We start from the raw sequence: 7,216 nt of genomic DNA on the forward strand, positions 1-7,216 counted from the left end.
TTGTGATCCAGTGAATTATAAGTGAAATAATCTGTCTGTAAACAATTTTTGGAAAAATTACTTGTGTCATGCACAAAGTAGATGTCCTAACCGACTTGCCAAAACTATAGTTTGTTAAAAGGAAATTGTGGAGTGTTTGAAAAACGAGTTTTAGTGACTCCAACCTAAGGGTATGTAAACTTCCGACTTCAACTGTATATCCTACTTAATAAAGATTGACGACAATTCAATCAATTGCCTCAATGTGCAAAACAATCAAATTAAGGGAATTTCACCCAAATTTGAACCTAAATCCAATGACCGGGTGAAATGTTTAGATTCATGTGAACCAAATGTAAATCAAAAGATGTTGAACTGATGTCTGTGCCCAGTGGGCAGTGACATCGGGTGACAACTAGAAACAACTACATCTCTCAACAACCTGTTCATCTATTTGTCCTTTGAACTCCTCCAGGAACACTAGTTCCTGGAGTTTTAGGTTGGGTTGGAGGGAATTCCAAAACCAGGGGGGCTGGGTAATTAAAGGAATGTTTTCCATGTTCAGTTCTAATTGTGGGACTGTTAGCATGAAACAAGTTTGAGATCTGACCATTTCTGTATTTATAAATAAGAATGTACCAGAGTTGCTAGTGATGCCCACCCGACATCACTGTCGAGATTATAATGGTGACTTAGACGTCTCTGATTGGTGAAAAAATGAAGGACTGTATGATACACAGAATCAATAGCCTTCAGTGTGGAGCTTGAGCCTTGCACATAACACTGGGAGAAAAGTGCAACAAATCAACTATTTTCTAGCAAAAAAAATAATCTTTGTGCCGGTAATAAAACCCAATACGCAGCTTGAGTTTCCTGACAAAATGTTCTACATGGTTGAAGCTCAATGTCTCATTCACCCAAAATCCAAAATATTGGTATGTTTGACTTGCTCTATATAATGTCCTTCCAAGGTAGTAATTGCATGTTTTTTGTGTGTTTAGTACTGGAAAATACCATGCTATTTGTTATACAGGTATTCAGAACAAGCTTCAAATTGTACAGATTCTGTTGAATGATGTTAAAAGCTGTTTGAGCTTTTTCAAAAGCCAAAGTCAGACTGCTGCCACTTGAATAGAGAACAGTGTCATCCGCATAAAATATGTACATCAGCTGTCTCAATATGTCTCCCAATGTTGCTGAAATAATCATGAAGTGCTTTGTGAGACTAGTCAAGGATCATATCACCTTCCCCCTACCTGTTACCCTAGACCCACTTCAATTTGCTTACCGCCCCAATAGGTCCACAGACGATGCAATAGCCATCACACTGCACACTGCCCTATCCCATCTGGACAAGAGGATTACCTATATAAGAATACTGTTCATTGACTACAGCTCAGCATTCAACACCATAGTCCCCTCCAAACTCATCATTAAGCTTGAGACCCTGGGTCTCGACCCCGCCCTGAGCAACTGGGTCCTGGACTTCCCGACGGGCCGCCCCCAGGTGGTGAAGGTAGGAAACAACATCTCCACTTCGCTGATCCTCAACACTGGGGCCCCACAAGGGTGCGTTCTCAGCCCTCTCTTGTACTCCCTGTTCACCCACGACTGCATGACCATGCACGCCTCCAACTCAATCATCAAGTTTGCAGATGACACTACAGTGGTAGGCTTGGTTAGTGGTGAGGGCCCTCGGAGTGTGGTGCCAGGAAAACTTGGTTTGTCACGGAAAACCCTCACTAATCCTCACTAACTTTTACAGGTGTACAATTGAGAGCATCCTGCCGAGCTGTATCACCACCTGGGACGGCACCGCCCACAACTGCAGAACTCTCCAGAGGATGGTGCAGTCTGCACAACGCATCACAGGGGGCAAACTACCTGCCCTCCAGGACATCTACAACACCCGATGTCACAGGAAGGCAAAAAAGATCATCAAGGACAACAACCACCTGAGCCACTACCTGTTCACCCCACTTCCATCGAGAAAGCGAGGTCAGTACAGGTGTATAAAAGCTGGGACAGAAAGATTGAAAAACAGCTTCTATCTCAAGGCCATCAGATTGTTAAATAGCCACCACTAGCACAGAGAGGCGGCTGCCTACCTACAGACTTGATATCATTGGTCACTGTAATAAATGAAACACTAGTCACTTTAATAATGCCACTTTAAGAATGTTTAAATATCTCGCATTACTCATCTGATATGTATATACTGTATACTATATCTTTCACTAACTATTCTTTACTATCTATTGCATCTTAGCCACTCTGTCACTGCACATCCATATATTCTATACTTATATATTATCATCCCATTCCTTCACTAGATTGTGTGTATTAGGTTTTGTTGTGGAAATGTTAGATATGACCAATTAGATACTGCTGCACTGTTGGATCTAGAAGCATAAGCATCTCGCTACACTCGCAATAACATAATCTGCTAACCATGTGTATGTGACCAATAAAATGTGATTTGATTTGATAGACAATAAACAACAGGGGCCCTAAAATGTGTCCTTGAGTCACACCCGAGCACAACTCTATGGTGTATAACCATCTGCTTTAACACACTCCAGTTGGATGCAATGTATTGACATAAGTGTCAATTGGTTGATGCTCATCTTTCCCATTAGCTAGCCTAGCTATGTTATGTTAGCTAGCTAACATTTCAGTCCTGTATTGAACTCTGAAAGTCATCAGCTAAATCAACATTTTTATTTTACCAGGCAAGTCAGTTAAGAACAAATTATTATTTTACAATGACGACCTACCCCAGCCAAACCCTCCCCTAACACGAATGATGCTGCCAATTGTGCACCGCCTTATGGGACTCCCGATTACCGTCGGTTGTGATACAGCCCGGGATTGAACCAGGGGATGTAGTGACGCCTCTAGCACTGAGATTCAGTTCTTTAGACCGCTGTGCCACTTTTGTGTTTTTGTATCTTTTGGAAACAAACTGTCAATCAATTTTGCCTATGCCATGGTAATCACTGCTAATCTGATAGCTACCTTCAGCAGAGTAAACATGTTTTCTTGTTCATTATTTGATAGAGATGTTAGTATGTTCCATTAGTTTAAGCAGACTGTTTTTGTCTATTGTTGTGACCTAGATGAGATCAGATCAAATTTTATGACCAATTTATGCATACATCCAGGTATTTCCAAAGGGTTCACATACTTTTTCTTGCTACTATATCCAAAGAATGTTTATTTTTCAAAATCTAAAATACAAGTTAGTGTACATTATTTAATGCTAACTGAAAAATGAACCGAGTATTCAACAAGAATATTATATGGTAAACATAACAAAACAAAATACAGTATGAACAGTGTAGTACCGTTCAGTGTGTCTGAGTGTGTCTACGGTGTAGTAAAGTGCAGAGAACTGTAGCAAATGATTCTTACATCACATAATGTGATTAAACCAAATATTTTGTTTTCCATTACTGGGAGTTATAGGATAAGTACTGTTTGGTGTAGCACAGAGAATTTCCGACTAACTTAAGAGATACAGTAATAAAATACACAGTAAGTGTAGTGAATTTCAGGGAATAGTTGTGCAGCTGAGTGATTTAGAGTGTCTGAGGTGTAAAGTGCAGACATCTGTTGATCAGAAAACTATGGGAGGGGTTTTGTCATGATCCAACTGTCAATCAGCTCCTCTTGAGAGATCTACTGCTTGAAATCCAGCATGATGTCCAATCCATTGAGAGGGATACAGTTCACTGGATACAGTTCTGCGACAATGACACACGCAGGTAAAATTATTGTGTTTCTCTCCATCTAGAATCCACTCCAGATGGAGTACTGTATACACTACAATATATATATATATATATATATATATATATATATATATATTATACTCCATTATACAGCATAACATCAACATTAGGGTAGGCTAACTGAGCGTGCACAGGCACAGATATTTTATTTAGAACAATATCTAGCCGCATAAAAATAAATATGGCATAACCCTCAACTTTTGTATAGTGAGCAGACTGTGTCCCTTGCTGATTTCTGGTTGCTTGTTTCTGTCCCAAAGACAGTATCTAGCTACAGCCATGTCTATCAGGCATACTTAGGTAAATATTTTTGTAATAAATCCAGCTTGTCAGTTTTAGAGATTTACAACAGTAAATTGTTGGATTGTTTTTCTACAGTGTAAAATTAGCTAGCTAGCTTGCTGGATAGCCAAATATTGTTATTTACACCTGTTTGGAATCGTATGTTGCGTCATGCCTATAACTTGATGAGATTGTAATCAAATCAAATCAAGTTTTATTTGTCACATACACATGGTTAGCAGATGTTAATTAATGCGAGAGTAGCGAAATGTTTGTGCTTCTAGCTCCGATCATGCAGTAATATCTAACAAGTAACCTAACAATTTCACTGTCATAGTCATAACCAATGTCAACCCTCGTCAATTATGTTACTTAGCTACTTAGTAAATTATTTACAGTTGCTGATGTTATACTTGTTTGCCAGCAAGTTACAAACGTGAGACCTCGCACATAGCAATTTAGGGGGCGCCATGCTAACTAGCTAGCCAACTCCAGTCATTTGCTAATGTTTGCTGGTAAACCTAGCTTTAGGTGGCTGGTTGTAACTTTGTAGCATGCTGTTTAGTAGCCATACCTACGACTAAAAAGAGAAGAGGTTTTTACAAAAGAGATACAATAGATCTCTGATTTTAAAACCTCTTCTCTTTTTAGTCAGAGTTATGGCTACCGGTAGTTGTTTCGCTAAATTAACTAGTTAGCTATCTAAGTTAACAAATTGAAAAATGTAACACAGTAGAATGTTAGCCAGCGATACACAATATGGGTTTCAGTAGATCAACTAATGTTAGGTAGCTTGCTAGGTGGCTTGCATGAAAATAACTTATACTTAGCTATCCAACGTATTTGTGATCTTCCCACTTGGTGCTGGCATTGGCTGTAGCTGAGCTTCTAGAAAAATCTAACTCTTTGTTTCGAATCCTCTTCACTATATTCAGGTTGAACCATGTATGGTTGAATGTCACCATGTAGCTAATAGAACATCAAAAAATGCTCCATCGTCAAATTCGTGTTTGTGAAAGAAATCAATTGAAGCCATCACAGTCTGGTCAGTTCTTTCAGTTTTTCCCAAAAGATGTTGTGTTGTTAGTGTCCAGGTCCCTTTAATAAAAGCCAACCTTGGAGGAGAGACGGAGAAAAAGCACGAAGCACCGCTCCACACGAGTTGTAGTCTTTGATAGACTGGAACAAATGTACTGTATCACCTAGTATATTTAGCAATGAATCCTGTGACACTTTCCTTTTCCCATTGAATGCAATCTATTGGCAGAAGCATCAAGTGTTGGAAGCTAATCTTTCCCATTGACTGCAATGTATTGACATAAGTGTCAATTCGTTGACATATTTTCCCATTGACTGCAAATGTATCGACATAAGCATCAACCTTGTAACACTCATCTTTTTCCATTGAATGCAATGTATTGACATAAGCGTAAATTGGTTGACACTCGTTTTTTGCCATTGAATACAATGCATTGAAATAAGAATCAATACTGTGACACATTTTTTTCCATTGACTGCAATAAATTGACATAGGAATAAACCCTTTGAAACTCATCTTTTCCCATTGAATGCAATGTAATGACATAAACTTAATTCCTGTGACACTTATCTTTTCCAATTGACTGTAATGACTTCCATATGTTGATATAAACTTCAAATTGTTGACACTCATCTATTCCCATTGGCACTGCAAATTCTGCTGGAAATATGACCATTTGACATAAGCATCAATGGGTTGAAGGCTAACTCATTGAAACAATGAGGTTTTGATGCTGATAATGGCCTGGCTGGGGAATATAATATCTGTTACACACTGTGTGGAGTTTTCATAACCTTGTCCTACTCTGGCGGTGCAAAATTATTCAACGCTGCTTGTTTTTTTTTGTCAAGCTGGGCTATTTCTGATCCTGCTGTTTTTGAAGGAGAACAGCTCAGGATAAATAAGAGGAGACAAGGAAGAGAGCATATTGCTTTGATGGGGTTAGGCTAGTAAATAAGCACAATAACCCCTCCCCCATGGCTTACATTGTATGGTGCCTCTCAAGGGTTGTTACAACACCAAGCTTCCCCTCTTAGAGCAAAACGCTGTTGGATAAAATAATTGAGGAGATACTGTACATGAAAACACAAAAGGCATAAAAAAACTCACAATATACAGTACCAGTCAAAAGTTTGACACACCTACTCATTCAAGTGTTTTTCATTGTACGTTGTAGAATAATAGTGAAGACATCAAAACTATGAAATAACACATATGGAATCATTTAGTAACCAAAAAAAGTGTTAATCAAATCAAAATATACTTTATATTTCAGATTCTTCAAAGTAGCCACCCGTTGCCTTTATTACAGCTTTGCACACATCTGGAATGAGAAGGTGTGTCCAAACTTTTGACTAGTACTGTACATAGCACTGTAGGTGGAAACCAATACACTGATAATTATATTTCTGGTCTTGTCCTTGTATGTTGTGTTACTATCCTATTTAATATCATAACATTTTTGATTATGTTTGGTTATGTATGACTCATCGGTGGGTGCTTACATCAGACACCTTCACATCAATGTGCACTTGATAGGGATTTATGCAAAAACCTTCTTTGAAAAACATATAGCATGATTGCCTGTGCCTAGTGTAACATTGTAATTAAGTATATAAACCAATTATTACAAGTGTTGCTTGTTTCTCCTTTGTATATCCCTTAGAGACAGGCATGAATGTGACTAATTTCGAAGTAGTACAAGAGCATCACCATCCTCCAATCTCCCCCTACTCTAATCACACGCACATACACACAGACACACAAACACCCGCGCGCAGACCCCTCCACACACACATACTCTAATTCAGTCGATTAAGCTGGGTGGCCTTGTAATGGACTTAGAGAAGCATGCATATGGCAGCACAACAATGGAGGGACAGTACCATCCCTACATTCACAGTCCCACAGTGACAATACCTCTCCTTCATATCCAGCCCTACAGCTCACTGCATGGCTTATGATCCTTAGTGCTATCTTCCCAATCACTTAATGGAAGAGGAACAAAGGCTTGGTCAAGCTGAAATGCAATTACACTTGTTAACAAGCCCACAAATCACATCAGACAAGAGAAACCAGTGGTATTGTCAGTTTGTGTGTCCCTCTTCATAGGATGTTTTTA

Source organism: Oncorhynchus masou, chromosome 15, assembly GCF_036934945.1.
Source record: "Oncorhynchus masou masou isolate Uvic2021 chromosome 15, UVic_Omas_1.1, whole genome shotgun sequence".
Lineage (NCBI taxonomy): Eukaryota > Metazoa > Chordata > Actinopteri > Salmoniformes > Salmonidae > Oncorhynchus > Oncorhynchus masou.